The sequence below is a fragment of the Heptranchias perlo genome, chromosome 13 (genome assembly GCF_035084215.1).
Source record: "Heptranchias perlo isolate sHepPer1 chromosome 13, sHepPer1.hap1, whole genome shotgun sequence".
Classification (NCBI taxonomy): domain Eukaryota; kingdom Metazoa; phylum Chordata; class Chondrichthyes; order Hexanchiformes; family Hexanchidae; genus Heptranchias; species Heptranchias perlo.
In genome coordinates this window covers 57505032-57533001 of record NC_090337.1, presented here as the reverse complement: position 1 = coordinate 57533001, position 27970 = coordinate 57505032, and the positions used below count along the sequence as shown (strand labels likewise).

At 45.4% G+C, this 27970-nt stretch overlaps 21 non-coding genes across 21 annotated transcripts; all 21 read right to left on the bottom strand.

Annotated features, from left to right (window-relative positions):
- Positions 1 to 444: 444 nt before the first annotated feature.
- Positions 445 to 563, bottom strand: trnal-caa (transfer RNA leucine (anticodon CAA)). The gene is made up of 2 exons: positions 526 to 563; positions 445 to 490 (listed from the first exon to the last, which is right to left on the bottom strand). It is a non-coding gene; the product is annotated as a tRNA-Leu (tRNA).
- A 1204-nt stretch (positions 564 to 1767) lies between these two features.
- Positions 1768 to 1886, bottom strand: trnal-caa (transfer RNA leucine (anticodon CAA)). Its single transcript has 2 exons — positions 1849 to 1886; positions 1768 to 1813 (listed from the first exon to the last, which is right to left on the bottom strand). It is a non-coding gene; the product is annotated as a tRNA-Leu (tRNA).
- Positions 1887 to 3091: 1205 nt separating this feature from the next.
- On the bottom strand, positions 3092 to 3210 carry trnal-caa (transfer RNA leucine (anticodon CAA)). Its single transcript has 2 exons — positions 3173 to 3210; positions 3092 to 3137 (listed from the first exon to the last, which is right to left on the bottom strand). It is a non-coding gene; the product is annotated as a tRNA-Leu (tRNA).
- A 1205-nt stretch (positions 3211 to 4415) lies between these two features.
- On the bottom strand, positions 4416 to 4534 carry trnal-caa (transfer RNA leucine (anticodon CAA)). Its single transcript has 2 exons — positions 4497 to 4534; positions 4416 to 4461 (listed from the first exon to the last, which is right to left on the bottom strand). It is a non-coding gene; the product is annotated as a tRNA-Leu (tRNA).
- Positions 4535 to 5739: 1205 nt separating this feature from the next.
- Positions 5740 to 5858, bottom strand: trnal-caa (transfer RNA leucine (anticodon CAA)). The gene is made up of 2 exons: positions 5821 to 5858; positions 5740 to 5785 (listed from the first exon to the last, which is right to left on the bottom strand). It is a non-coding gene; the product is annotated as a tRNA-Leu (tRNA).
- Positions 5859 to 7063: 1205 nt separating this feature from the next.
- On the bottom strand, positions 7064 to 7182 carry trnal-caa (transfer RNA leucine (anticodon CAA)). The gene is made up of 2 exons: positions 7145 to 7182; positions 7064 to 7109 (listed from the first exon to the last, which is right to left on the bottom strand). It is a non-coding gene; the product is annotated as a tRNA-Leu (tRNA).
- A 1205-nt stretch (positions 7183 to 8387) lies between these two features.
- On the bottom strand, positions 8388 to 8506 carry trnal-caa (transfer RNA leucine (anticodon CAA)). The gene is made up of 2 exons: positions 8469 to 8506; positions 8388 to 8433 (listed from the first exon to the last, which is right to left on the bottom strand). It is a non-coding gene; the product is annotated as a tRNA-Leu (tRNA).
- A 1205-nt stretch (positions 8507 to 9711) lies between these two features.
- Positions 9712 to 9830, bottom strand: trnal-caa (transfer RNA leucine (anticodon CAA)). The gene is made up of 2 exons: positions 9793 to 9830; positions 9712 to 9757 (listed from the first exon to the last, which is right to left on the bottom strand). It is a non-coding gene; the product is annotated as a tRNA-Leu (tRNA).
- Positions 9831 to 11021: 1191 nt separating this feature from the next.
- trnal-caa (transfer RNA leucine (anticodon CAA)) lies at positions 11022 to 11140 on the bottom strand. The gene is made up of 2 exons: positions 11103 to 11140; positions 11022 to 11067 (listed from the first exon to the last, which is right to left on the bottom strand). It is a non-coding gene; the product is annotated as a tRNA-Leu (tRNA).
- Positions 11141 to 12345: 1205 nt separating this feature from the next.
- Positions 12346 to 12464, bottom strand: trnal-caa (transfer RNA leucine (anticodon CAA)). Its single transcript has 2 exons — positions 12427 to 12464; positions 12346 to 12391 (listed from the first exon to the last, which is right to left on the bottom strand). It is a non-coding gene; the product is annotated as a tRNA-Leu (tRNA).
- A 1205-nt stretch (positions 12465 to 13669) lies between these two features.
- trnal-caa (transfer RNA leucine (anticodon CAA)) lies at positions 13670 to 13788 on the bottom strand. The gene is made up of 2 exons: positions 13751 to 13788; positions 13670 to 13715 (listed from the first exon to the last, which is right to left on the bottom strand). It is a non-coding gene; the product is annotated as a tRNA-Leu (tRNA).
- Positions 13789 to 14993: 1205 nt separating this feature from the next.
- Positions 14994 to 15112, bottom strand: trnal-caa (transfer RNA leucine (anticodon CAA)). Its single transcript has 2 exons — positions 15075 to 15112; positions 14994 to 15039 (listed from the first exon to the last, which is right to left on the bottom strand). It is a non-coding gene; the product is annotated as a tRNA-Leu (tRNA).
- A 1205-nt stretch (positions 15113 to 16317) lies between these two features.
- Positions 16318 to 16436, bottom strand: trnal-caa (transfer RNA leucine (anticodon CAA)). The gene is made up of 2 exons: positions 16399 to 16436; positions 16318 to 16363 (listed from the first exon to the last, which is right to left on the bottom strand). It is a non-coding gene; the product is annotated as a tRNA-Leu (tRNA).
- Positions 16437 to 17641: 1205 nt separating this feature from the next.
- Positions 17642 to 17760, bottom strand: trnal-caa (transfer RNA leucine (anticodon CAA)). Its single transcript has 2 exons — positions 17723 to 17760; positions 17642 to 17687 (listed from the first exon to the last, which is right to left on the bottom strand). It is a non-coding gene; the product is annotated as a tRNA-Leu (tRNA).
- A 1204-nt stretch (positions 17761 to 18964) lies between these two features.
- On the bottom strand, positions 18965 to 19083 carry trnal-caa (transfer RNA leucine (anticodon CAA)). Its single transcript has 2 exons — positions 19046 to 19083; positions 18965 to 19010 (listed from the first exon to the last, which is right to left on the bottom strand). It is a non-coding gene; the product is annotated as a tRNA-Leu (tRNA).
- Positions 19084 to 20288: 1205 nt separating this feature from the next.
- On the bottom strand, positions 20289 to 20407 carry trnal-caa (transfer RNA leucine (anticodon CAA)). Its single transcript has 2 exons — positions 20370 to 20407; positions 20289 to 20334 (listed from the first exon to the last, which is right to left on the bottom strand). It is a non-coding gene; the product is annotated as a tRNA-Leu (tRNA).
- A 1205-nt stretch (positions 20408 to 21612) lies between these two features.
- trnal-caa (transfer RNA leucine (anticodon CAA)) lies at positions 21613 to 21731 on the bottom strand. The gene is made up of 2 exons: positions 21694 to 21731; positions 21613 to 21658 (listed from the first exon to the last, which is right to left on the bottom strand). It is a non-coding gene; the product is annotated as a tRNA-Leu (tRNA).
- A 1205-nt stretch (positions 21732 to 22936) lies between these two features.
- On the bottom strand, positions 22937 to 23055 carry trnal-caa (transfer RNA leucine (anticodon CAA)). Its single transcript has 2 exons — positions 23018 to 23055; positions 22937 to 22982 (listed from the first exon to the last, which is right to left on the bottom strand). It is a non-coding gene; the product is annotated as a tRNA-Leu (tRNA).
- A 1205-nt stretch (positions 23056 to 24260) lies between these two features.
- On the bottom strand, positions 24261 to 24379 carry trnal-caa (transfer RNA leucine (anticodon CAA)). The gene is made up of 2 exons: positions 24342 to 24379; positions 24261 to 24306 (listed from the first exon to the last, which is right to left on the bottom strand). It is a non-coding gene; the product is annotated as a tRNA-Leu (tRNA).
- A 1205-nt stretch (positions 24380 to 25584) lies between these two features.
- Positions 25585 to 25703, bottom strand: trnal-caa (transfer RNA leucine (anticodon CAA)). Its single transcript has 2 exons — positions 25666 to 25703; positions 25585 to 25630 (listed from the first exon to the last, which is right to left on the bottom strand). It is a non-coding gene; the product is annotated as a tRNA-Leu (tRNA).
- Positions 25704 to 26894: 1191 nt separating this feature from the next.
- trnal-caa (transfer RNA leucine (anticodon CAA)) lies at positions 26895 to 27013 on the bottom strand. Its single transcript has 2 exons — positions 26976 to 27013; positions 26895 to 26940 (listed from the first exon to the last, which is right to left on the bottom strand). It is a non-coding gene; the product is annotated as a tRNA-Leu (tRNA).
- Between the last annotated feature and the right edge of the window lie 957 nt (positions 27014 to 27970).

The following is a 27970-nucleotide window of genomic DNA, read 5'->3' as shown; positions in this document are numbered from 1 at the left end:
AAGCAATGTGGAATGCAGCAATGGAGGTAGGGTAAGAATGTAATTTTCTGTGTGTGCTGCCTTTTTTGTGTGGGAAAGGAGAAGTGTGATTTGAAATCTTATCGCTGAGGAAAAAGTTAGAATGTGGCAAGTTTTGTGAGGAAAAGAAGTCATTGTGTGAGTGGTGCCTTTCATTTCATAGTATCATAGTAGGTACAGCACAAGGGTGGCCATTCGGACCATCGTGCCTGTGCCGGCTCTTTGAAAGAGCTGTCCAATTAGTCCCAATCCGTTGCCCTTTCCACATTGCCCGTCAAATTTTTTCCCTTCAAGTACTGATCTAATTCGCTTTTGTGGGCAAATGGCAATACCGCTGAGGTACTTGAAGCGGCCACATGCAAATTGAAGCAGAGTTGAGCAGGCAGTTTGACGCTGACGGCATTTGCGTGGATTAAAAAAAGCTAATGTCAGAAGTGGGATTTGAACCCACGCCCCTAGAAAGGGACCAGAATTCACCACCCTTTAGTAAGGTAAGGATAAACAGTCCTTGAGTCTGGCGCCTTAGACCACTCAGCCATCCTGACTGTGCAATGCTACAAGCGTGTCCTCCAAAATCTGTACCCTTACTGAGCTGCCTGGCACTGATTCCTCCCATGCAAACACAAAACACGCACCATTCGCTCTTCTTCTATGACTTTTCAGGCAGTGTCAGTCATAAAGTTGAGCATCCCTGCAGTGAAACCAACATTCATACACATATATTTCTCACAAAACCCGTATTTTACAACCTGTCCCTTACCATCGTCCTCGCCTACATTTCTGCTTTCTCAACTTGACAAAACACAAGCAGCACAGCTGCATTCAAACACAAGCCTTTCGAAAACAAACCACAATCCAACATTGATTCCAAGCAGCACTTTTCAGCCTCTCATTCTCGTGCCTTTCCTTTTCTCACAATACATTTACTTGATGTGACAAGTGCTATTTGGAGCCCGGCTCCCCAGAAAATCACCAGGCACTACCAAACTTTGTGAGGGGAAACAAGCCACTCTGCAGGTCTTGTGCCCTTGGCCTTAAGCATTGATCTGAGCACTGCCACCTGAACGGCCCGGCCGACTAGTCATGAACTCTGGCAACTTTTACGTGCTGATGACTGAATTGCTTGGCTCTGCTGTCTTTTTCTGGCAAACTGTTAATGTCAGAAGTAGCATTGGAAGTAATTCCCTGAGTAACGGAGCAGAATCAGCAGCCTTTGTGTGGAAGAAGTTTCATTCTATGACTCTGGTGCCCTTTTATCTGAGTAACACCACTGTCTGCAGTGGGATTGAAAGCCACAATACTAGAAAGCAATGTGGAATGCAGCAATGGAGGTAGGGTAAGAATGTAATTTTCTGTGTGTGCTGCCTTTTTTGTGTGGGAAAGGAGAAGTGTGATTTGAAATCTTATTGCTGAGGCAAGAGTTAGAATGTGGCAAGTTTTGTGAGGAAAAGAAGTCATTGTGTGAGTGGTGCCTTTCATTTCATAGTATCATAGTAGGTACAGCACAAGGGTGGCCATTCGGACCATCGTGCCTGTGCCGGCTCTTTGAAAGAGCTGTCCAATTAGTCCCATTCCGTTGCCCTTTCCACATTGCCCGTCAAATTTTTTCCCTTCAAGTACTGATCTAATTCGCTTTTGTGGGCAAATGGCAATACCGCTGAGGTACTTGAAGCGGCCACATGCAAATTGAAGCAGAGTTGAGCAGGCTGTTTGACGCTGACGGCATTTGCGTGGATTAAAAATAGCTAATGTCAGAAGTGGGATTTGAACCCACGCCCCTGGAAAGGGACCAGAATTCACCAACCTTTAGTAAGGTAAGGATAAACAGTCCTTGAGTCTGGCGCCTTAGACCACTCGGCCATCCTGACTGTGCAATGCTACAAGCGTGTCCTCCAAAATCTGTACCCTTACTGAGCTGCCTGGCACTGATTCCTCCCATGCAAACACAAAACACGCACCATTCGCTCTTCTTCTATGACTTTTCAGGCAGTGTCAGTCATAAAGTTGAGCATCCCTGCAGTGAAACCAACATTCATACACATATATTTCTCACAAAACCCGTATTTTACAACCTGTCCCTTACCATCGTCCTCGCCTACATTTCTGCTTTCTCAACTTGACAAAACACAAGCAGCACAGCTGCATTCAAACACAAGCCTTTCGAAAACAAACCACAATCCAACATTGATTCCAAGCAGCACTTTTCAGCCTCTCATTCTCGTGCCTTTCCTTTTCTCACAATACATTTACTTGATGTGACAAGTGCTATTTGGAGCCCGGCTCCCCAGAAAATCACCAGGCACTACCAAACTTTGTGAGGGGAAACAAGCCACTCTGCAGGTCTTGTGCCCTTGGCCTTAAGCATTAATCTGAGCACTGCCACCTGAACGGCCCGGCCTACAAAGTCATGAACTCTGGCAACTTTTACGTGCTGATGACTGAATTGCTTGGCTCTGCTGTCTTTTTCTGGCAAACTGTTAATGTCAGAAGTAGCATTGGAAGTAATTCCCTGAGTAACGGAGCAGAATCAGCAGCATTTGTGTGGAAGAAGTTTCATTCTATGACTCTGGTGCCCTTTTATCTGAGTAACACCACTGTCTGCAGTGGGATTGAAAGCCACAATACTAGAAAGCAATGTGGAATGCAGCAATGGAGGTAGGGTAAGAATGTAATTTTCTGTGTGTGCTGCCTTTTTTGTGTGGGAAAGGAGAAGTGTGATTTGAAATCTTATCGCTGAGGAAAAAGTTAGAATGTGGCAAGTTTTGTGAGGAAAAGAAGTCATTGTGTGAGTGGTGCCTTTCATTTCATAGTATCATAGTAGGTACAGCACAAGGGTGGCCATTCGGACCATCGTGCCTGTGCCGGCTCTTTGAAAGAGCTGTCCAATTAGTCCCAATCCGTTGCCCTTTCCACATTGCCCGTCAAATTTTTTCCCTTCAAGTACTGATCTAATTCACTTTTGTGGGCAAATGGCAATACCGCTGAGGCACTTGAAGCGGCCACATGCAAATTGAAGCAGAGTTGAGCAGGCAGTTTGACGCTGACGGCATTTGCGTGGATTAAAAAAAGCTAATGTCAGAAGTGGGATTTGAACCCACGCCCCTAGAAAGGGACCAGAATTCACCAACCTTTAGTAAGGGAAGGATAAACAGTCCTTGAGTCTGGCGCCTTAGACCACTCGGCCATCCTGACTGTGCAATGCTACAAGCGTGTCCTCCAAAATCTGTACCCTTACTGAGCTGCCTGGCACTGATTCCTCCCATGCAAACACAAAACACGCACCATTCGCTCTTCTTCTATGACTTTTCAGGCAGTGTCAGTCATAAAGTTGAGCATCCCTGCAGTGAAACCAACATTCATACACATATATTTCTCACAAAACCCGTATTTTACAACCTGTCCCTTACCATCGTCCTCGCCTACATTTCTGCTTTCTCAACTTGACAAAACACAAGCAGCACAGCTGCATTCAAACACAAGCCTTTCAAAAACAAACCACAATCCAACATTGATTCCAAGCAGCACTTTTCAGCCTCTCATTCTCGTGCCTTTCCTTTTCTCACAATACATTTACTTGATGTGACAAGTGCTATTTGGAGCCCGGCTCCCCAGAAAATCACCAGGCACTACCAAACTTTGTGAGGGGAAACAAGCCACTCTGCAGGTCTTGTGCCCTTGGCCTTAAGCATTAATCTGAGCACTGCCACCTGAACGGCCCGGCCTACAAAGTCATGAACTCTGGCAACTTTTACGTGCTGATGACTGAATTGCTTGGCTCTGCTGTCTTTTTCTGGCAAACTGTTAATGTCAGAAGTAGCATTGGAAGTAATTCCCTGAGTAACGGAGCAGAATCAGCAGCCTTTGTGTGGAAGAAGTTTCATTCTATGACTCTGGTGCCCTTTTATCTGAGTAACACCACTGTCTGCAGTGGGATTGAAAGCCACAATACTAGAAAGCAATGTGGAATGCAGCAATGGAGGTAGGGTAAGAATGTAATTTTCTGTGTGTGCTGCCTTTTTTGTGTGGGAAAGGAGAAGTGTGATTTGAAATCTTATCGCTGAGGAAAAAGTTAGAATGTGGCAAGTTTTGTGAGGAAAAGAAGTCATTGTGTGAGTGGTGCCTTTCATTTCATAGTATCATAGTAGGTACAGCACAAGGGTGGCCATTCGGACCATCGTGCCTGTGCCGGCTCTTTGAAAGAGCTGTCCAATTAGTCCCAATCCGTTGCCCTTTCCACATTGCCCGTCAAATTTTTTCCCTTCAAGTACTGATCTAATTCGCTTTTGTGGGCAAATGGCAATACCGCTGAGGTACTTGAAGCGGCCACATGCAAATTGAAGCAGAGTTGAGCAGGCAGTTTGACGCTGACGGCATTTGCGTGGATTAAAAAAAGCTAATGTCAGAAGTGGGATTTGAACCCACGCCCCTAGAAAGGGACCAGAATTCACCACCCTTTAGTAAGGTAAGGATAAACAGTCCTTGAGTCTGGCGCCTTAGACCACTCAGCCATCCTGACTGTGCAATGCTACAAGCGTGTCCTCCAAAATCTGTACCCTTACTGAGCTGCCTGGCACTGATTCCTCCCATGCAAACACAAAACACGCACCATTCGCTCTTCTTCTATGACTTTTCAGGCAGTGTCAGTCATAAAGTTGAGCATCCCTGCAGTGAAACCAACATTCATACACATATATTTCTCACAAAACCCGTATTTTACAACCTGTCCCTTACCATCGTCCTCGCCTACATTTCTGCTTTCTCAACTTGACAAAACACAAGCAGCACAGCTGCATTCAAACACAAGCCTTTCGAAAACAAACCACAATCCAACATTGATTCCAAGCAGCACTTTTCAGCCTCTCATTCTCGTGCCTTTCCTTTTCTCACAATACATTTACTTGATGTGACAAGTGCTATTTGGAGCCCGGCTCCCCAGAAAATCACCAGGCACTACCAAACTTTGTGAGGGGAAACAAGCCACTCTGCAGGTCTTGTGCCCTTGGCCTTAAGCATTAATCTGAGCACTGCCACCTGAACGGCCCGGCCTACAAAGTCATGAACTCTGGCAACTTTTACGTGCTGATGACTGAATTGCTTGGCTCTGCTGTCTTTTTCTGGCAAACTGTTAATGTCAGAAGTAGCATTGGAAGTAATTCCCTGAGTAACGGAGCAGAATCAGCAGCCTTTGTGTGGAAGAAGTTTCATTCTATGACTCTGGTGCCCTTTTATCTGAGTAACACCACTGTCTGCAGTGGGATTGAAAGCCACAATACTAGAAAGCAATGTGGAATGCAGCAATGGAGGTAGGGTAAGAATGTAATTTTCTGTGTGTGCTGCCTTTTTTGTGTGGGAAAGGAGAAGTGTGATTTGAAATCTTATCGCTGAGGAAAAAGTTAGAATGTGGCAAGTTTTGTGAGGAAAAGAAATCATTGTGTGAGTGGTGCCTTTCATTTCATAGTATCATAGTAGGTACAGCACAAGGGTGGCCATTCGGACCATCGTGCCTGTGCCGGCTCTTTGAAAGAGCTGTCCAATTAGTCCCAATCCGTTGCCCTTTCCACATTGCCCGTCAAATTTTTTCCCTTCAAGTACTGATCTAATTCGCTTTTGTGGGCAAATGGCAATACCGCTGAGGCACTTGAAGCGGCCACATGCAAATTGAAGCAGAGTTGAGCAGGCAGTTTGACGCTGACGGCATTTGCGTGGATTAAAAAAAGCTAATGTCAGAAGTGGGATTTGAACCCACGCCCCTAGAAAGGGACCAGAATTCACCAACCTTTAGTAAGGTAAGGATAAACAGTCCTTGAGTCTGGCGCCTTAGACCACTCGGCCATCCTGACTGTGCAATGCTACAAGCGTGTCCTCCAAAATCTGTACCCTTACTGAGCTGCCTGGCACTGATTCCTCCCATGCAAACACAAAACACGCACCATTCGCTCTTCTTCTATGACTTTTCAGGCAGTGTCAGTCATAAAGTTGAGCATCCCTGCAGTGAAACCAACATTCATACACATATATTTCTCACAAAACCCGTATTTTACAACCTGTCCCTTACCATCGTCCTCGCCTACATTTCTGCTTTCTCAACTTGACAAAACACAAGCAGCACAGCTGCATTCAAACACAAGCCTTTCGAAAACAAACCACAATCCAACATTGATTCCAAGCAGCACTTTTCAGCCTCTCATTCTCGTGCCTTTCCTTTTCTCACAATACATTTACTTGATGTGACAAGTGCTATTTGGAGCCCGGCTCCCCAGAAAATCACCAGGCACTACCAAACTTTGTGAGGGGAAACAAGCCACTCTGCAGGTCTTGTGCCCTTGGCCTTAAGCATTAATCTGAGCACTGCCACCTGAACGGCCCGGCCTACAAAGTCATGAACTCTGGCAACTTTTACGTGCTGATGATTGAATTGCTTGGCTCTGCTGTCTTTTTCTGGCAAACTGTTAATGTCAGAAGTAGCATTGGAAGTAATTCCCTGAGTAACGGAGCAGAATCAGCAGCCTTTGTGTGGAAGAAGTTTCATTCTATGACTCTGGTGCCCTTTTATCTGAGTAACACCACTGTCTGCAGTGGGATTGAAAGCCACAATACTAGAAAGCAATGTGGAATGCAGCAATGGAGGTAGGGTAAGAATGTAATTTTCTGTGTGTGCTGCCTTTTTTGTGTGGGAAAGGAGAAGTGTGATTTGAAATCTTATCGCTGAGGAAAAAGTTAGAATGTGGCAAGTTTTGTGAGGAAAAGAAGTCATTGTGTGAGTGGTGCCTTTCATTTCATAGTATCATAGTAGGTACAGCACAAGGGTGGCCATTCGGACCATCGTGCCTGTGCCGGCTCTTTGAAAGAGCTGTCCAATTAGTCCCAATCCGTTGCCCTTTCCACATTGCCCGTCAAATTTTTTCCCTTCAAGTACTGATCTAATTCGCTTTTGTGGGCAAATGGCAATACCGCTGAGGCACTTGAAGCGGCCACATGCAAATTGAAGCAGAGTTGAGCAGGCAGTTTGACGCTGACGGCATTTGCGTGGATTAAAAAAATCTAATGTCAGAAGTGGGATTTGAACCCACGCCCCTAGAAAGGGACCAGAATTCACCAACCTTTAGTAAGGTAAGGATAAACAGTCCTTGAGTCTGGTGCCTTAGACCACTCGGCCATCCTGACTGTGCAATGCTACAAGCGTGTCCTCCAAAATCTGTACCCTTACTGAGCTGCCTGGCACTGATTCCTCCCATGCAAACACAAAACACGCACCATTCGCTCTTCTTCTATGACTTTTCAGGCAGTGTCAGTCATAAAGTTGAGCATCCCTGCAGTGAAACCAACATTCATACACATATATTTCTCACAAAACCCGTATTTTACAACCTGTCCCTTACCATCGTCCTCGCCTACATTTCTGCTTTCTCAACTTGACAAAACACAAGCAGCACAGCTGCATTCAAACACAAGCCTTTCGAAAACAAACCACAATCCAACATTGATTCCAAGCAGCACTTTTCAGCCTCTCATTCTCGTGCCTTTCCTTTTCTCACAATACATTTACTTGATGTGACAAGTGCTATTTGGAGCCCGGCTCCCCAGAAAATCACCAGGCACTACCAAACTTTGTGAGGGGAAACAAGCCACTCTGCAGGTCTTGTGCCCTTGGCCTTAAGCATTAATCTGAGCACTGCCACCTGAACGGCCCGGCCTACAAAGTCATGAACTCTGGCAACTTTTACGTGCTGATGACTGAATTGCTTGGCTCTGCTGTCTTTTTCTGGCAAACTGTTAATGTCAGAAGTAGCATTGGAAGTAATTCCCTGAGTAACGGAGCAGAATCAGCAGCCTTTGTGTGGAAGAAGTTTCATTCTATGACTCTGGTGCCCTTTTATCTGAGTAACACCACTGTCTGCAGTGGGATTGAAAGCCACAATACTAGAAAGCAATGTGGAATGCAGCAATGGAGGTAGGGTAAGAATGTAATTTTCTGTGTGTGCTGCCTTTTTTGTGTGGGAAAGGAGAAGTGTGATTTGAAATCTTATCGCTGAGGAAAAAGTTAGAATGTGGCAAGTTTTGTGAGGAAAAGAAATCATTGTGTGAGTGGTGCCTTTCATTTCATAGTATCATAGTAGGTACAGCACAAGGGTGGCCATTCGGACCATCGTGCCTGTGCCGGCTCTTTGAAAGAGCTGTCCAATTAGTCCCAATCCGTTGCCCTTTCCACATTGCCCGTCAAATTTTTTCCCTTCAAGTACTGATCTAATTCGCTTTTGTGGGCAAATGGCAATACCGCTGAGGCACTTGAAGCGGCCACATGCAAATTGAAGCAGAGTTGAGCAGGCAGTTTGACGCTGACGGCATTTGCGTGGATTAAAAAAAGCTAATGTCAGAAGTGGGATTTGAACCCACGCCCCTAGAAAGGGACCAGAATTCACCAACCTTTAGTAAGGTAAGGATAAACAGTCCTTGAGTCTGGCGCCTTAGACCACTCGGCCATCCTGACTGTGCAATGCTACAAGCGTGTCCTCCAAAATCTGTACCCTTACTGAGCTGCCTGGCACTGATTCCTCCCATGCAAACACAAAACACGCACCATTCGCTCTTCTTCTATGACTTTTCAGGCAGTGTCAGTCATAAAGTTGAGCATCCCTGCAGTGAAACCAACATTCATACACATATATTTCTCACAAAACCCGTATTTTACAACCTGTCCCTTACCATCGTCCTCGCCTACATTTCTGCTTTCTCAACTTGACAAAACACAAGCAGCACAGCTGCATTCAAACACAAGCCTTTCGAAAACAAACCACAATCCAACATTGATTCCAAGCAGCACTTTTCAGCCTCTCATTCTCGTGCCTTTCCTTTTCTCACAATACATTTACTTGATGTGACAAGTGCTATTTGGAGCCCGGCTCCCCAGAAAATCACCAGGCACTACCAAACTTTGTGAGGGGAAACAAGCCACTCTGCAGGTCTTGTGCCCTTGGCCTTAAGCATTAATCTGAGCACTGCCACCTGAACGGCCCGGCCTACAAAGTCATGAACTCTGGCAACTTTTACGTGCTGATGATTGAATTGCTTGGCTCTGCTGTCTTTTTCTGGCAAACTGTTAATGTCAGAAGTAGCATTGGAAGTAATTCCCTGAGTAACGGAGCAGAATCAGCAGCCTTTGTGTGGAAGAAGTTTCATTCTATGACTCTGGTGCCCTTTTATCTGAGTAACACCACTGTCTGCAGTGGGATTGAAAGCCACAATACTAGAAAGCAATGTGGAATGCAGCAATGGAGGTAGGGTAAGAATGTAATTTTCTGTGTGTGCTGCCTTTTTTGTGTGGGAAAGGAGAAGTGTGATTTGAAATCTTATCGCTGAGGAAAAAGTTAGAATGTGGCAAGTTTTGTGAGGAAAAGAAGTCATTGTGTGAGTGGTGCCTTTCATTTCATAGTATCATAGTAGGTACAGCACAAGGGTGGCCATTCGGACCATCGTGCCTGTGCCGGCTCTTTGAAAGAGCTGTCCAATTAGTCCCAATCCGTTGCCCTTTCCACATTGCCCGTCAAATTTTTTCCCTTCAAGTACTGATCTAATTCGCTTTTGTGGGCAAATGGCAATACCGCTGAGGCACTTGAAGCGGCCACATGCAAATTGAAGCAGAGTTGAGCAGGCAGTTTGACGCTGACGGCATTTGCGTGGATTAAAAAAAGCTAATGTCAGAAGTGGGATTTGAACCCACGCCCCTAGAAAGGGACCAGAATTCACCAACCTTTAGTAAGGTAAGGATAAACAGTCCTTGAGTCTGGTGCCTTAGACCACTCGGCCATCCTGACTGTGCAATGCTACAAGCGTGTCCTCCAAAATCTGTACCCTTACTGAGCTGCCTGGCACTGATTCCTCCCATGCAAACACAAAACACGCACCATTCGCTCTTCTTCTATGACTTTTCAGGCAGTGTCAGTCATAAAGTTGAGCATCCCTGCAGTGAAACCAACATTCATACACATATATTTCTCACAAAACCCGTATTTTACAACCTGTCCCTTACCATCGTCCTCGCCTACATTTCTGCTTTCTCAACTTGACAAAACACAAGCAGCACAGCTGCATTCAAACACAAGCCTTTCGAAAACAAACCACAATCCAACATTGATTCCAAGCAGCACTTTTCAGCCTCTCATTCTCGTGCCTTTCCTTTTCTCACAATACATTTACTTGATGTGACAAGTGCTATTTGGAGCCCGGCTCCCCAGAAAATCACCAGGCACTACCAAACTTTGTGAGGGGAAACAAGCCACTCTGCAGGTCTTGTGCCCTTGGCCTTAAGCATTAATCTGAGCACTGCCACCTGAACGGCCCGGCCTACAAAGTCATGAACTCTGGCAACTTTTACGTGCTGATGATTGAATTGCTTGGCTCTGCTGTCTTTTTCTGGCAAACTGTTAATGTCAGAAGTAGCATTGGAAGTAATTCCCTGAGTAACGGAGCAGAATCAGCAGCCTTTGTGTGGAAGAAGTTTCATTCTATGACTCTGGTGCCCTTTTATCTGAGTAACACCACTGTCTGCAGTGGGATTGAAAGCCACAATACTAGAAAGCAATGTGGAATGCAGCAATGGAGGTAGGGTAAGAATGTAATTTTCTGTGTGTGCTGCCTTTTTTGTGTGGGAAAGGAGAAGTGTGATTTGAAATCTTATCGCTGAGGAAAAAGTTAGAATGTGGCAAGTTTTGTGAGGAAAAGAAGTCATTGTGTGAGTGGTGCCTTTCATTTCATAGTATCATAGTAGGTACAGCACAAGGGTGGCCATTCGGACCATCGTGCCTGTGCCGGCTCTTTGAAAGAGCTGTCCAATTAGTCCCAATCCGTTGCCCGTCAAATTTTTTCCCTTCAAGTACTGATCTAATTCGCTTTTGTGGGCAAATGGCAATACCGCTGAGGCACTTGAAGCGGCCACATGCAAATTGAAGCAGAGTTGAGCAGGCAGTTTGACGCTGACGGCATTTGCGTGGATTAAAAAAAGCTGATGTCAGAAGTGGGATTTGAACCCACGCCCCTAGAAAGGGACCAGAATTCACCAACCTTTAGTAAGGTAAGGATAAACAGTCCTTGAGTCTGGCGCCTTAGACCACTCGGCCATCCTGACTGTGCAATGCTACAAGCGTGTCCTCCAAAATCTGTACCCTTACTGAGCTGCCTGGCACTGATTCCTCCCATGCAAACACAAAACACGCACCATTCGCTCTTCTTCTATGACTTTTCAGGCAGTGTCAGTCATAAAGTTGAGCATCCCTGCAGTGAAACCAACATTCATACACATATATTTCTCACAAAACCCGTATTTTACAACCTGTCCCTTACCATCGTCCTCGCCTACATTTCTGCTTTCTCAACTTGACAAAACACAAGCAGCACAGCTGCATTCAAACACAAGCCTTTCGAAAACAAACCACAATCCAACATTGATTCCAAGCAGCACTTTTCAGCCTCTCATTCTCGTGCCTTTCCTTTTCTCACAATACATTTACTTGATGTGACAAGTGCTATTTGGAGCCCGGCTCCCCAGAAAATCACCAGGCACTACCAAACTTTGTGAGGGGAAACAAGCCACTCTGCAGGTCTTGTGCCCTTGGCCTTAAGCATTAATCTGAGCACTGCCACCTGAACGGCCCGGCCTACAAAGTCATGAACTCTGGCAACTTTTACGTGCTGATGACTGAATTGCTTGGCTCTGCTGTCTTTTTCTGGCAAACTGTTAATGTCAGAAGTAGCATTGGAAGTAATTCCCTGAGTAACGGAGCAGAATCAGCAGCCTTTGTGTGGAAGAAGTTTCATTCTATGACTCTGGTGCCCTTTTATCTGAGTAACACCACTGTCTGCAGTGGGATTGAAAGCCACAATACTAGAAAGCAATGTGGAATGCAGCAATGGAGGTAGGGTAAGAATGTAATTTTCTGTGTGTGCTGCCTTTTTTGTGTGGGAAAGGAGAAGTGTGATTTGAAATCTTATCGCTGAGGAAAAAGTTAGAATGTGGCAAGTTTTGTGAGGAAAAGAAGTCATTGTGTGAGTGGTGCCTTTCATTTCATAGTATCATAGTAGGTACAGCACAAGGGTGGCCATTCGGACCATCGTGCCTGTGCCGGCTCTTTGAAAGAGCTGTCCAATTAGTCCCAATCCGTTGCCCTTTCCACATTGCCCGTCAAATTTTTTCCCTTCAAGTACTGATCTAATTCGCTTTTGTGGGCAAATGGCAATACCGCTGAGGCACTTGAAGCGGCCACATGCAAATTGAAGCAGAGTTGAGCAGGCAGTTTGACGCTGACGGCATTTGCGTGGATTAAAAAAAGCTAATGTCAGAAGTGGGATTTGAACCCACGCCCCTAGAAAGGGACCAGAATTCACCAACCTTTAGTAAGGTAAGGATAAACAGTCCTTGAGTCTGGCGCCTTAGACCACTCGGCCATCCTGACTGTGCAATGCTACAAGCGTGTCCTCCAAAATCTGTACCCTTACTGAGCTGCCTGGCACTGATTCCTCCCATGCAAACACAAAACACGCACCATTCGCTCTTCTTCTATGACTTTTAAGGCAGTGTCAGTCATAAAGTTGAGCATCCCTGCAGTGAAACCAACATTCATACACATATATTTCTCACAAAACCCGTATTTTACAACCTGTCCCTTACCATCGTCCTCGCCTACATTTCTGCTTTCTCAACTTGACAAAACACAAGCAGCACAGCTGCATTCAAACACAAGCCTTTCGAAAACAAACCACAATCCAACATTGATTCCAAGCAGCACTTTTCAGCCTCTCATTCTCGTGCCTTTCCTTTTCTCACAATACATTTACTTGATGTGACAAGTGCTATTTGGAGCCCGGCTCCCCAGAAAATCACCAGGCACTACCAAACTTTGTGAGGGGAAACAAGCCACTCTGCAGGTCTTGTGCCCTTGGCCTTAAGCATTAATCTGAGCACTGCCACCTGAACGGCCCGGCCTACAAAGTCATGAACTCTGGCAACTTTTACGTGCTGATGACTGAATTGCTTGGCTCTGCTGTCTTTTTCTGGCAAACTGTTAATGTCAGAAGTAGCATTGGAAGTAATTCCCTGAGTAACGGAGCAGAATCAGCAGCCTTTGTGTGGAAGAAGTTTCATTCTATGACTCTGGTGCCCTTTTATCTGAGTAACACCACTGTCTGCAGTGGGATTGAAAGCCACAATACTAGAAAGCAATGTGGAATGCAGCAATGGAGGTAGGGTAAGAATGTAATTTTCTGTGTGTGCTGCCTTTTTTGTGTGGGAAAGGAGAAGTGTGATTTGAAATCTTATCGCTGAGGAAAAAGTTAGAATGTGGCAAGTTTTGTGAGGAAAAGAAGTCATTGTGTGAGTGGTGCCTTTCATTTCATAGTATCATAGTAGGTACAGCACAAGGGTGGCCATTCGGACCATCGTGCCTGTGCCGGCTCTTTGAAAGAGCTGTCCAATTAGTCCCAATCCGTTGCCCTTTCCACATTGCCCGTCAAATTTTTTCCCTTCAAGTACTGATCTAATTCGCTTTTGTGGGCAAATGGCAATACCGCTGAGGCACTTGAAGCGGCCACATGCAAATTGAAGCAGAGTTGAGCAGGCAGTTTGACGCTGACGGCATTTGCGTGGATTAAAAAAAGCTAATGTCAGAAGTGGGATTTGAACCCACGCCCCTAGAAAGGGACCAGAATTCACCAACCTTTAGTAAGGTAAGGATAAACAGTCCTTGAGTCTGGCGCCTTAGACCACTCGGCCATCCTGACTGTGCAATGCTACAAGCGTGTCCTCCAAAATCTGTACCCTTACTGAGCTGCCTGGCACTGATTCCTCCCATGCAAACACAAAACACGCACCATTCGCTCTTCTTCTATGACTTTTCAGGCAGTGTCAGTCATAAAGTTGAGCATCCCTGCAGTGAAACCAACATTCATACACATATATTTCTCACAAAACCCGTATTTTACAACCTGTCCCTTACCATCGTCCTCGCCTACATTTCTGCTTTCTCAACTTGACAAAACACAAGCAGCACAGCTGCATTCAAACACAAGCCTTTCGAAAACAAACCACAATCCAACATTGATTCCAAGCAGCACTTTTCAGCCTCTCATTCTCGTGCCTTTCCTTTTCTCACAATACATTTACTTGATGTGACAAGTGCTATTTGGAGCCCGGCTCCCCAGAAAATCACCAGGCACTACCAAACTTTGTGAGGGGAAACAAGCCACTCTGCAGGTCTTGTGCCCTTGGCCTTAAGCATTAATCTGAGCACTGCCACCTGAACGGCCCGGCCTACAAAGTCATGAACTCTGGCAACTTTTACGTGCTGATGATTGAATTGCTTGGCTCTGCTGTCTTTTTCTGGCAAACTGTTAATGTCAGAAGTAGCATTGGAAGTAATTCCCTGAGTAACGGAGCAGAATCAGCAGCCTTTGTGTGGAAGAAGTTTCATTCTATGACTCTGGTGCCCTTTTATCTGAGTAACACCACTGTCTGCAGTGGGATTGAAAGCCACAATACTAGAAAGCAATGTGGAATGCAGCAATGGAGGTAGGGTAAGAATGTAATTTTCTGTGTGTGCTGCCTTTTTTGTGTGGGAAAGGAGAAGTGTGATTTGAAATCTTATCGCTGAGGAAAAAGTTAGAATGTGGCAAGTTTTGTGAGGAAAAGAAGTAATTGTGTGAGTGGTGCCTTTCATTTCATAGTATCATAGTAGGTACAGCACAAGGGTGGCCATTCGGACCATCGTGCCTGTGCCGGCTCTTTGAAAGAGCTGTCCAATTAGTCCCAATCCGTTGCCCTTTCCACATTGCCCGTCAAATTTTTTCCCTTCAAGTACTGATCTAATTCGCTTTTGTGGGCAAATGGCAATACCGCTGAGGTACTTGAAGCGGCCACATGCAAATTGAAGCAGAGTTGAGCAGGCAGTTTGACGCTGACGGCATTTGCGTGGATTAAAAATAGCTAATGTCAGAAGTGGGATTTGAACCCACGCCCCTAGAAAGGGACCAGAATTCACCACCCTTTAGTAAGGTAAGGATAAACAGTCCTTGAGTCTGGCGCCTTAGACCACTCGGCCATCCTGACTGTGCAATGCTACAAGCGTGTCCTCCAAAATCTGTACCCTTACTGAGCTGCCTGGCACTGATTCCTCCCATGCAAACACAAAACACGCACCATTCGCTCTTCTTCTATGACTTTTCAGGCAGTGTCAGTCATAAAGTTGAGCATCCCTGCAGTGAAACCAACATTCATACACATATATTTCTCACAAAACCCGTATTTTACAACCTGTCCCTTACCATCGTCCTCGCCTACATTTCTGCTTTCTCAACTTGACAAAACACAAGCAGCACAGCTGCATTCAAACACAAGCCTTTCGAAAACAAACCACAATCCAACATTGATTCCAAGCAGCACTTTTCAGCCTCTCATTCTCGTGCCTTTCCTTTTCTCACAATACATTTACTTGATGTGACAAGTGCTATTTGGAGCCCGGCTCCCCAGAAAATCACCAGACACTACCAAACTTTGTGAGGGGAAACAAGCCACTCTGCAGGTCTTGTGCCCTTGGCCTTAAGCATTAATCTGAGCACTGCCACCTGAACGGCCCGGCCTACAAAGTCATGAACTCTGGCAACTTTTACGTGCTGATGACTGAATTGCTTGGCTCTGCTGTCTTTTTCTGGCAAACTGTTAATGTCAGAAGTAGCATTGGAAGTAATTCCCTGAGTAACGGAGCAGAATCAGCAGCCTTTGTGTGGAAGAAGTTTCATTCTATGACTCTGGTGCCCTTTTATCTGAGTAACACCACTGTCTGCAGTGGGATTGAAAGCCACAATACTAGAAAGCAATGTGGAATGCAGCAATGGAGGTAGGGTAAGAATGTAATTTTCTGTGTGTGCTGCCTTTTTTGTGTGGGAAAGGAGAAGTGTGATTTGAAATCTTATCGCTGAGGAAAAAGTTAGAATGTGGCAAGTTTTGTGAGGAAAAGAAGTCATTGTGTGAGTGGTGCCTTTCATTTCATAGTATCATAGTAGGTACAGCACAAGGGTGGCCATTCGGACCATCGTGCCTGTGCCGGCTCTTTGAAAGAGCTGTCCAATTAGTCACAATCCGTTGCCCTTTCCACATTGCCCGTCAAATTTTTTCCCTTCAAGTACTGATCTAATTCGCTTTTGTGGGCAAATGGCAATACCGCTGAGGCACTTGAAGCGGCCACATGCAAATTGAAGCAGAGTTGAGCAGGCAGTTTGACGCTGACGGCATTTGCGTGGATTAAAAAAAGCTAATGTCAGAAGTGGGATTTGAACCCACGCCCCTAGAAAGGGACCAGAATTCACCAACCTTTAGTAAGGTAAGGATAAACAGTCCTTGAGTCTGGCGCCTTAGACCACTCGGCCATCCTGACTGTGCAATGCTACAAGCGTGTCCTCCAAAATCTGTACCCTTACTGAGCTGCCTGGCACTGATTCCTCCCATGCAAACACAAAACACGCACCATTCGCTCTTCTTCTATGACTTTTCAGGCAGTGTCAGTCATAAAGTTGAGCATCCCTGCAGTGAAACCAACATTCATACACATATATTTCTCACAAAACCCGTATTTTACAACCTGTCCCTTACCATCGTCCTCGCCTACATTTCTGCTTTCTCAACTTGACAAAACACAAGCAGCACAGCTGCATTCAAACACAAGCCTTTCGAAAACAAACCACAATCCAACATTGATTCCAAGCAGCACTTTTCAGCCTCTCATTCTCGTGCCTTTCCTTTTCTCACAATACATTTACTTGATGTGACAAGTGCTATTTGGAGCCCGGCTCCCCAGAAAATCACCAGGCACTACCAAACTTTGTGAGGGGAAACAAGCCACTCTGCAGGTCTTGTGCCCTTGGCCTTAAGCATTAATCTGAGCACTGCCACCTGAACGGCCCGGCCTACAAAGTCATGAACTCTGGCAACTTTTACGTGCTGATGACTGAATTGCTTGGCTCTGCTGTCTTTTTCTGGCAAACTGTTAATGTCAGAAGTAGCATTGGAAGTAATTCCCTGAGTAACGGAGCAGAATCAGCAGCCTTTGTGTGGAAGAAGTTTCATTCTATGACTCTGGTGCCCTTTTATCTGAGTAACACCACTGTCTGCAGTGGGATTGAAAGCCACAATACTAGAAAGCAATGTGGAATGCAGCAATGGAGGTAGGGTAAGAATGTAATTTTCTGTGTGTGCTGCCTTTTTTGTGTGGGAAAGGAGAAGTGTGATTTGAAATCTTATCGCTGAGGAAAAAGTTAGAATGTGGCAAGTTTTGTGAGGAAAAGAAGTCATTGTGTGAGTGGTGCCTTTCATTTCATAGTATCATAGTAGGTACAGCACAAGGGTGGCCATTCGGACCATCGTGCCTGTGCCGGCTCTTTGAAAGAGCTGTCCAATTAGTCCCAATCCGTTGCCCTTTCCACATTGCCCGTCAAATTTTTTCCCTTCAAGTACTGATCTAATTCGCTTTTGTGGGCAAATGGCAATACCGCTGAGGTACTTGAAGCGGCCACATGCAAATTGAAGCAGAGTTGAGCAGGCAGTTTGACGCTGACGGCATTTGCGTGGATTAAAAAAAGCTAATGTCAGAAGTGGGATTTGAACCCACGCCCCTAGAAAGGGACCAGAATTCACCACCCTTTAGTAAGGTAAGGATAAACAGTCCTTGAGTCTGGCGCCTTAGACCACTCAGCCATCCTGACTGTGCAATGCTACAAGCGTGTCCTCCAAAATCTGTACCCTTACTGAGCTGCCTGGCACTGATTCCTCCCATGCAAACACAAAACACGCACCATTCGCTCTTCTTCTATGACTTTTCAGGCAGTGTCAGTCATAAAGTTGAGCATCCCTGCAGTGAAACCAACATTCATACACATATATTTCTCACAAAACCCGTATTTTACAACCTGTCCCTTACCATCGTCCTCGCCTACATTTCTGCTTTCTCAACTTGACAAAACACAAGCAGCACAGCTGCATTCAAACACAAGCCTTTCGAAAACAAACCACAATCCAACATTGATTCCAAGCAGCACTTTTCAGCCTCTCATTCTCGTGCCTTTCCTTTTCTCACAATACATTTACTTGATGTGACAAGTGCTATTTGGAGCCCGGCTCCCCAGAAAATCACCAGGCACTACCAAACTTTGTGAGGGGAAACAAGCCACTCTGCAGGTCTTGTGCCCTTGGCCTTAAGCATTGATCTGAGCACTGCCACCTGAACGGCCCGGCCGACTAGTCATGAACTCTGGCAACTTTTACGTGCTGATGACTGAATTGCTTGGCTCTGCTGTCTTTTTCTGGCAAACTGTTAATGTCAGAAGTAGCATTGGAAGTAATTCCCTGAGTAACGGAGCAGAATCAGCAGCCTTTGTGTGGAAGAAGTTTCATTCTATGACTCTGGTGCCCTTTTATCTGAGTAACACCACTGTCTGCAGTGGGATTGAAAGCCACAATACTAGAAAGCAATGTGGAATGCAGCAATGGAGGTAGGGTAAGAATGTAATTTTCTGTGTGTGCTGCCTTTTTTGTGTGGGAAAGGAGAAGTGTGATTTGAAATCTTATTGCTGAGGAAAGAGTTAGAATGTGGCAAGTTTTGTGAGGAAAAGAAGTCATTGTGTGAGTGGTGCCTTTCATTTCATAGTATCATAGTAGGTACAGCACAAGGGTGGCCATTCGGACCATCGTGCCTGTGCCGGCTCTTTGAAAGAGCTGTCCAATTAGTCCCATTCCGTTGCCCTTTCCACATTGCCCGTCAAATTTTTTCCCTTCAAGTACTGATCTAATTCGCTTTTGTGGGCAAATGGCAATACCGCTGAGGTACTTGAAGCGGCCACATGCAAATTGAAGCAGAGTTGAGCAGGCTGTTTGACGCTGACGGCATTTGCGTGGATTAAAAATAGCTAATGTCAGAAGTGGGATTTGAACCCACGCCCCTGGAAAGGGACCAGAATTCACCAACCTTTAGTAAGGTAAGGATAAACAGTCCTTGAGTCTGGCGCCTTAGACCACTCGGCCATCCTGACTGTGCAATGCTACAAGCGTGTCCTCCAAAATCTGTACCCTTACTGAGCTGCCTGGCACTGATTCCTCCCATGCAAACACAAAACACGCACCATTCGCTCTTCTTCTATGACTTTTCAGGCAGTGTCAGTCATAAAGTTGAGCATCCCTGCAGTGAAACCAACATTCATACACATATATTTCTCACAAAACCCGTATTTTACAACCTGTCCCTTACCATCGTCCTCGCCTACATTTCTGCTTTCTCAACTTGACAAAACACAAGCAGCACAGCTGCATTCAAACACAAGCCTTTCGAAAACAAACCACAATCCAACATTGATTCCAAGCAGCACTTTTCAGCCTCTCATTCTCGTGCCTTTCCTTTTCTCACAATACATTTACTTGATGTGACAAGTGCTATTTGGAGCCCGGCTCCCCAGAAAATCACCAGGCACTACCAAACTTTGTGAGGGGAAACAAGCCACTCTGCAGGTCTTGTGCCCTTGGCCTTAAGCATTAATCTGAGCACTGCCACCTGAACGGCCCGGCCTACAAAGTCATGAACTCTGGCAACTTTTACGTGCTGATGACTGAATTGCTTGGCTCTGCTGTCTTTTTCTGGCAAACTGTTAATGTCAGAAGTAGCATTGGAAGTAATTCCCTGAGTAACGGAGCAGAATCAGCAGCCTTTGTGTGGAAGAAGTTTCATTCTATGACTCTGGTGCCCTTTTATCTGAGTAACACCACTGTCTGCAGTGGGATTGAAAGCCACAATACTAGAAAGCAATGTGGAATGCAGCAATGGAGGTAGGGTAAGAATGTAATTTTCTGTGTGTGCTGCCTTTTTTGTGTGGGAAAGGAGAAGTGTGATTTGAAATCTTATCGCTGAGGAAAAAGTTAGAATGTGGCAAGTTTTGTGAGGAAAAGAAGTCATTGTGTGAGTGGTGCCTTTCATTTCATAGTATCATAGTAGGTACAGCACAAGGGTGGCCATTCGGACCATCGTGCCTGTGCCGGCTCTTTGAAAGAGCTGTCCAATTAGTCCCAATCCGTTGCCCTTTCCACATTGCCCGTCAAATTTTTTCCCTTCAAGTACTGATCTAATTCGCTTTTGTGGGCAAATGGCAATACCGCTGAGGTACTTGAAGCGGCCACATGCAAATTGAAGCAGAGTTGAGCAGGCAGTTTGACGCTGACGGCATTTGCGTGGATTAAAAATAGCTAATGTCAGAAGTGGGATTTGAACCCACGCCCCTAGAAAGGGACCAGAATTCACCACCCTTTAGTAAGGTAAGGATAAACAGTCCTTGAGTCTGGCGCCTTAGACCACTCAGCCATCCTGACTGTGCAATGCTACAAGCGTGTCCTCCAAAATCTGTACCCTTACTGAGCTGCCTGGCACTGATTCCTCCCATGCAAACACAAAACACGCACCATTCGCTCTTCTTCTATGACTTTTCAGGCAGTGTCAGTCATAAAGTTGAGCATCCCTGCAGTGAAACCAACATTCATACACATATATTTCTCACAAAACCCGTATTTTACAACCTGTCCCTTACCATCGTCCTCGCCTACATTTCTGCTTTCTCAACTTGACAAAACACAAGCAGCACAGCTGCATTCAAACACAAGCCTTTCGAAAACAAACCACAATCCAACATTGATTCCAAGCAGCACTTTTCAGCCTCTCATTCTCGTGCCTTTCCTTTTCTCACAATACATTTACTTGATGTGACAAGTGCTATTTGGAGCCCGGCTCCCCAGAAAATCACCAGGCACTACCAAACTTTGTGAGGGGAAACAAGCCACTCTGCAGGTCTTGTGCCCTTGGCCTTAAGCATTAATCTGAGCACTGCCACCTGAACGGCCCGGCCTACAAAGTCATGAACTCTGGCAACTTTTACGTGCTGATGACTGAATTGCTTGGCTCTGCTGTCTTTTTCTGGCAAACTGTTAATGTCAGAAGTAGCATTGGAAGTAATTCCCTGAGTAACGGAGCAGAATCAGCAGCCTTTGTGTGGAAGAAGTTTCATTCTATGACTCTGGTGCCCTTTTATCTGAGTAACACCACTGTCTGCAGTGGGATTGAAAGCCACAATACTAGAAAGCAATGTGGAATGCAGCAATGGAGGTAGGGTAAGAATGTAATTTTCTGTGTGTGCTGCCTTTTTTGTGTGGGAAAGGAGAAGTGTGATTTGAAATCTTATCGCTGAGGAAAAAGTTAGAATGTGGCAAGTTTTGTGAGGAAAAGAAATCATTGTGTGAGTGGTGCCTTTCATTTCATAGTATCATAGTAGGTACAGCACAAGGGTGGCCATTCGGACCATCGTGCCTGTGCCGGCTCTTTGAAAGAGCTGTCCAATTAGTCCCAATCCGTTGCCCTTTCCACATTGCCCGTCAAATTTTTTCCCTTCAAGTACTGATCTAATTCGCTTTTGTGGGCAAATGGCAATACCGCTGAGGCACTTGAAGCGGCCACATGCAAATTGAAGCAGAGTTGAGCAGGCAGTTTGACGCTGACGGCATTTGCGTGGATTAAAAAAAGCTAATGTCAGAAGTGGGATTTGAACCCACGCCCCTAGAAAGGGACCAGAATTCACCAACCTTTAGTAAGGTAAGGATAAACAGTCCTTGAGTCTGGCGCCTTAGACCACTCGGCCATCCTGACTGTGCAATGCTACAAGCGTGTCCTCCAAAATCTGTACCCTTACTGAGCTGCCTGGCACTGATTCCTCCCATGCAAACACAAAACACGCACCATTCGCTCTTCTTCTATGACTTTTCAGGCAGTGTCAGTCATAAAGTTGAGCATCCCTGCAGTGAAACCAACATTCATACACATATATTTCTCACAAAACCCGTATTTTACAACCTGTCCCTTACCATCGTCCTCGCCTACATTTCTGCTTTCTCAACTTGACAAAACACAAGCAGCACAGCTGCATTCAAACACAAGCCTTTCGAAAACAAACCACAATCCAACATTGATTCCAAGCAGCACTTTTCAGCCTCTCATTCTCGTGCCTTTCCTTTTCTCACAATACATTTACTTGATGTGACAAGTGCTATTTGGAGCCCGGCTCCCCAGAAAATCACCAGGCACTACCAAACTTTGTGAGGGGAAACAAGCCACTCTGCAGGTCTTGTGCCCTTGGCCTTAAGCATTAATCTGAGCACTGCCACCTGAACGGCCCGGCCTACAAAGTCATGAACTCTGGCAACTTTTACGTGCTGATGATTGAATTGCTTGGCTCTGCTGTCTTTTTCTGGCAAACTGTTAATGTCAGAAGTAGCATTGGAAGTAATTCCCTGAGTAACGGAGCAGAATCAGCAGCCTTTGTGTGGAAGAAGTTTCATTCTATGACTCTGGTGCCCTTTTATCTGAGTAACACCACTGTCTGCAGTGGGATTGAAAGCCACAATACTAGAAAGCAATGTGGAATGCAGCAATGGAGGTAGGGTAAGAATGTAATTTTCTGTGTGTGCTGCCTTTTTTGTGTGGGAAAGGAGAAGTGTGATTTGAAATCTTATCGCTGAGGAAAAAGTTAGAATGTGGCAAGTTTTGTGAGGAAAAGAAGTCATTGTGTGAGTGGTGCCTTTCATTTCATAGTATCATAGTAGGTACAGCACAAGGGTGGCCATTCGGACCATCGTGCCTGTGCCGGCTCTTTGAAAGAGCTGTCCAATTAGTCCCAATCCGTTGCCCTTTCCACATTGCCCGTCAAATTTTTTCCCTTCAAGTACTGATCTAATTCGCTTTTGTGGGCAAATGGCAATACCGCTGAGGCACTTGAAGCGGCCACATGCAAATTGAAGCAGAGTTGAGCAGGCAGTTTGACGCTGACGGCATTTGCGTGGATTAAAAAAATCTAATGTCAGAAGTGGGATTTGAACCCACGCCCCTAGAAAGGGACCAGAATTCACCAACCTTTAGTAAGGTAAGGATAAACAGTCCTTGAGTCTGGTGCCTTAGACCACTCGGCCATCCTGACTGTGCAATGCTACAAGCGTGTCCTCCAAAATCTGTACCCTTACTGAGCTGCCTGGCACTGATTCCTCCCATGCAAACACAAAACACGCACCATTCGCTCTTCTTCTATGACTTTTCAGGCAGTGTCAGTCATAAAGTTGAGCATCCCTGCAGTGAAACCAACATTCATACACATATATTTCTCACAAAACCCGTATTTTACAACCTGTCCCTTACCATCGTCCTCGCCTACATTTCTGCTTTCTCAACTTGACAAAACACAAGCAGCACAGCTGCATTCAAACACAAGCCTTTCGAAAACAAACCACAATCCAACATTGATTCCAAGCAGCACTTTTCAGCCTCTCATTCTCGTGCCTTTCCTTTTCTCACAATACATTTACTTGATGTGACAAGTGCTATTTGGAGCCCGGCTCCCCAGAAAATCACCAGGCACTACCAAACTTTGTGAGGGGAAACAAGCCACTCTGCAGGTCTTGTGCCCTTGGCCTTAAGCATTAATCTGAGCACTGCCACCTGAACGGCCCGGCCTACAAAGTCATGAACTCTGGCAACTTTTACGTGCTGATGACTGAATTGCTTGGCTCTGCTGTCTTTTTCTGGCAAACTGTTAATGTCAGAAGTAGCATTGGAAGTAATTCCCTGAGTAACGGAGCAGAATCAGCAGCCTTTGTGTGGAAGAAGTTTCATTCTATGACTCTGGTGCCCTTTTATCTGAGTAACACCACTGTCTGCAGTGGGATTGAAAGCCACAATACTAGAAAGCAATGTGGAATGCAGCAATGGAGGTAGGGTAAGAATGTAATTTTCTGTGTGTGCTGCCTTTTTTGTGTGGGAAAGGAGAAGTGTGATTTGAAATCTTATCGCTGAGGAAAAAGTTAGAATGTGGCAAGTTTTGTGAGGAAAAGAAATCATTGTGTGAGTGGTGCCTTTCATTTCATAGTATCATAGTAGGTACAGCACAAGGGTGGCCATTCGGACCATCGTGCCTGTGCCGGCTCTTTGAAAGAGCTGTCCAATTAGTCCCAATCCGTTGCCCTTTCCACATTGCCCGTCAAATTTTTTCCCTTCAAGTACTGATCTAATTCGCTTTTGTGGGCAAATGGCAATACCGCTGAGGCACTTGAAGCGGCCACATGCAAATTGAAGCAGAGTTGAGCAGGCAGTTTGACGCTGACGGCATTTGCGTGGATTAAAAAAAGCTAATGTCAGAAGTGGGATTTGAACCCACGCCCCTAGAAAGGGACCAGAATTCACCAACCTTTAGTAAGGTAAGGATAAACAGTCCTTGAGTCTGGCGCCTTAGACCACTCGGCCATCCTGACTGTGCAATGCTACAAGCGTGTCCTCCAAAATCTGTACCCTTACTGAGCTGCCTGGCACTGATTCCTCCCATGCAAACACAAAACACGCACCATTCGCTCTTCTTCTATGACTTTTCAGGCAGTGTCAGTCATAAAGTTGAGCATCCCTGCAGTGAAACCAACATTCATACACATATATTTCTCACAAAACCCGTATTTTACAACCTGTCCCTTACCATCGTCCTCGCCTACATTTCTGCTTTCTCAACTTGACAAAACACAAGCAGCACAGCTGCATTCAAACACAAGCCTTTCGAAAACAAACCACAATCCAACATTGATTCCAAGCAGCACTTTTCAGCCTCTCATTCTCGTGCCTTTCCTTTTCTCACAATACATTTACTTGATGTGACAAGTGCTATTTGGAGCCCGGCTCCCCAGAAAATCACCAGGCACTACCAAACTTTGTGAGGGGAAACAAGCCACTCTGCAGGTCTTGTGCCCTTGGCCTTAAGCATTAATCTGAGCACTGCCACCTGAACGGCCCGGCCTACAAAGTCATGAACTCTGGCAACTTTTACGTGCTGATGATTGAATTGCTTGGCTCTGCTGTCTTTTTCTGGCAAACTGTTAATGTCAGAAGTAGCATTGGAAGTAATTCCCTGAGTAACGGAGCAGAATCAGCAGCCTTTGTGTGGAAGAAGTTTCATTCTATGACTCTGGTGCCCTTTTATCTGAGTAACACCACTGTCTGCAGTGGGATTGAAAGCCACAATACTAGAAAGCAATGTGGAATGCAGCAATGGAGGTAGGGTAAGAATGTAATTTTCTGTGTGTGCTGCCTTTTTTGTGTGGGAAAGGAGAAGTGTGATTTGAAATCTTATCGCTGAGGAAAAAGTTAGAATGTGGCAAGTTTTGTGAGGAAAAGAAGTCATTGTGTGAGTGGTGCCTTTCATTTCATAGTATCATAGTAGGTACAGCACAAGGGTGGCCATTCGGACCATCGTGCCTGTGCCGGCTCTTTGAAAGAGCTGTCCAATTAGTCCCAATCCGTTGCCCTTTCCACATTGCCCGTCAAATTTTTTCCCTTCAAGTACTGATCTAATTCGCTTTTGTGGGCAAATGGCAATACCGCTGAGGCACTTGAAGCGGCCACATGCAAATTGAAGCAGAGTTGAGCAGGCAGTTTGACGCTGACGGCATTTGCGTGGATTAAAAAAAGCTAATGTCAGAAGTGGGATTTGAACCCACGCCCCTAGAAAGGGACCAGAATTCACCAACCTTTAGTAAGGTAAGGATAAACAGTCCTTGAGTCTGGTGCCTTAGACCACTCGGCCATCCTGACTGTGCAATGCTACAAGCGTGTCCTCCAAAATCTGTACCCTTACTGAGCTGCCTGGCACTGATTCCTCCCATGCAAACACAAAACACGCACCATTCGCTCTTCTTCTATGACTTTTCAGGCAGTGTCAGTCATAAAGTTGAGCATCCCTGCAGTGAAACCAACATTCATACACATATATTTCTCACAAAACCCGTATTTTACAACCTGTCCCTTACCATCGTCCTCGCCTACATTTCTGCTTTCTCAACTTGACAAAACACAAGCAGCACAGCTGCATTCAAACACAAGCCTTTCGAAAACAAACCACAATCCAACATTGATTCCAAGCAGCACTTTTCAGCCTCTCATTCTCGTGCCTTTCCTTTTCTCACAATACATTTACTTGATGTGACAAGTGCTATTTGGAGCCCGGCTCCCCAGAAAATCACCAGGCACTACCAAACTTTGTGAGGGGAAACAAGCCACTCTGCAGGTCTTGTGCCCTTGGCCTTAAGCATTAATCTGAGCACTGCCACCTGAACGGCCCGGCCTACAAAGTCATGAACTCTGGCAACTTTTACGTGCTGATGATTGAATTGCTTGGCTCTGCTGTCTTTTTCTGGCAAACTGTTAATGTCAGAAGTAGCATTGGAAGTAATTCCCTGAGTAACGGAGCAGAATCAGCAGCCTTTGTGTGGAAGAAGTTTCATTCTATGACTCTGGTGCCCTTTTATCTGAGTAACACCACTGTCTGCAGTGGGATTGAAAGCCACAATACTAGAAAGCAATGTGGAATGCAGCAATGGAGGTAGGGTAAGAATGTAATTTTCTGTGTGTGCTGCCTTTTTTGTGTGGGAAAGGAGAAGTGTGATTTGAAATCTTATCGCTGAGGAAAAAGTTAGAATGTGGCAAGTTTTGTGAGGAAAAGAAGTCATTGTGTGAGTGGTGCCTTTCATTTCATAGTATCATAGTAGGTACAGCACAAGGGTGGCCATTCGGACCATCGTGCCTGTGCCGGCTCTTTGAAAGAGCTGTCCAATTAGTCCCAATCCGTTGCCCGTCAAATTTTTTCCCTTCAAGTACTGATCTAATTCGCTTTTGTGGGCAAATGGCAATACCGCTGAGGCACTTGAAGCGGCCACATGCAAATTGAAGCAGAGTTGAGCAGGCAGTTTGACGCTGACGGCATTTGCGTGGATTAAAAAAAGCTAATGTCAGAAGTGGGATTTGAACCCACGCCCCTAGAAAGGGACCAGAATTCACCAACCTTTAGTAAGGTAAGGATAAACAGTCCTTGAGTCTGGCGCCTTAGACCACTCGGCCATCCTGACTGTGCAATGCTACAAGCGTGTCCTCCAAAATCTGTACCCTTACTGAGCTGCCTGGCACTGATTCCTCCCATGCAAACACAAAACACGCACCATTCGCTCTTCTTCTATGACTTTTCAGGCAGTGTCAGTCATAAAGTTGAGCATCCCTGCAGTGAAACCAACATTCATACACATATATTTCTCACAAAACCCGTATTTTACAACCTGTCCCTTACCATCGTCCTCGCCTACATTTCTGCTTTCTCAACTTGACAAAACACAAGCAGCACAGCTGCATTCAAACACAAGCCTTTCGAAAACAAACCACAATCCAACATTGATTCCAAGCAGCACTTTTCAGCCTCTCATTCTCGTGCCTTTCCTTTTCTCACAATACATTTACTTGATGTGACAAGTGCTATTTGGAGCCCGGCTCCCCAGAAAATCACCAGGCACTACCAAACTTTGTGAGGGGAAACAAGCCACTCTGCAGGTCTTGTGCCCTTGGCCTTAAGCATTAATCTGAGCACTGCCACCTGAACGGCCCGGCCTACAAAGTCATGAACTCTGGCAACTTTTACGTGCTGATGACTGAATTGCTTGGCTCTGCTGTCTTTTTCTGGCAAACTGTTAATGTCAGAAGTAGCATTGGAAGTAATTCCCTGAGTAACGGAGCAGAATCAGCAGCCTTTGTGTGGAAGAAGTTTCATTCTATGACTCTGGTGCCCTTTTATCTGAGTAACACCACTGTCTGCAGTGGGATTGAAAGCCACAATACTAGAAAGCAATGTGGAATGCAGCAATGGAGGTAGGGTAAGAATGTAATTTTCTGTGTGTGCTGCCTTTTTTGTGTGGGAAAGGAGAAGTGTGATTTGAAATCTTATCGCTGAGGAAAAAGTTAGAATGTGGCAAGTTTTGTGAGGAAAAGAAGTCATTGTGTGAGTGGTGCCTTTCATTTCATAGTATCATAGTAGGTAC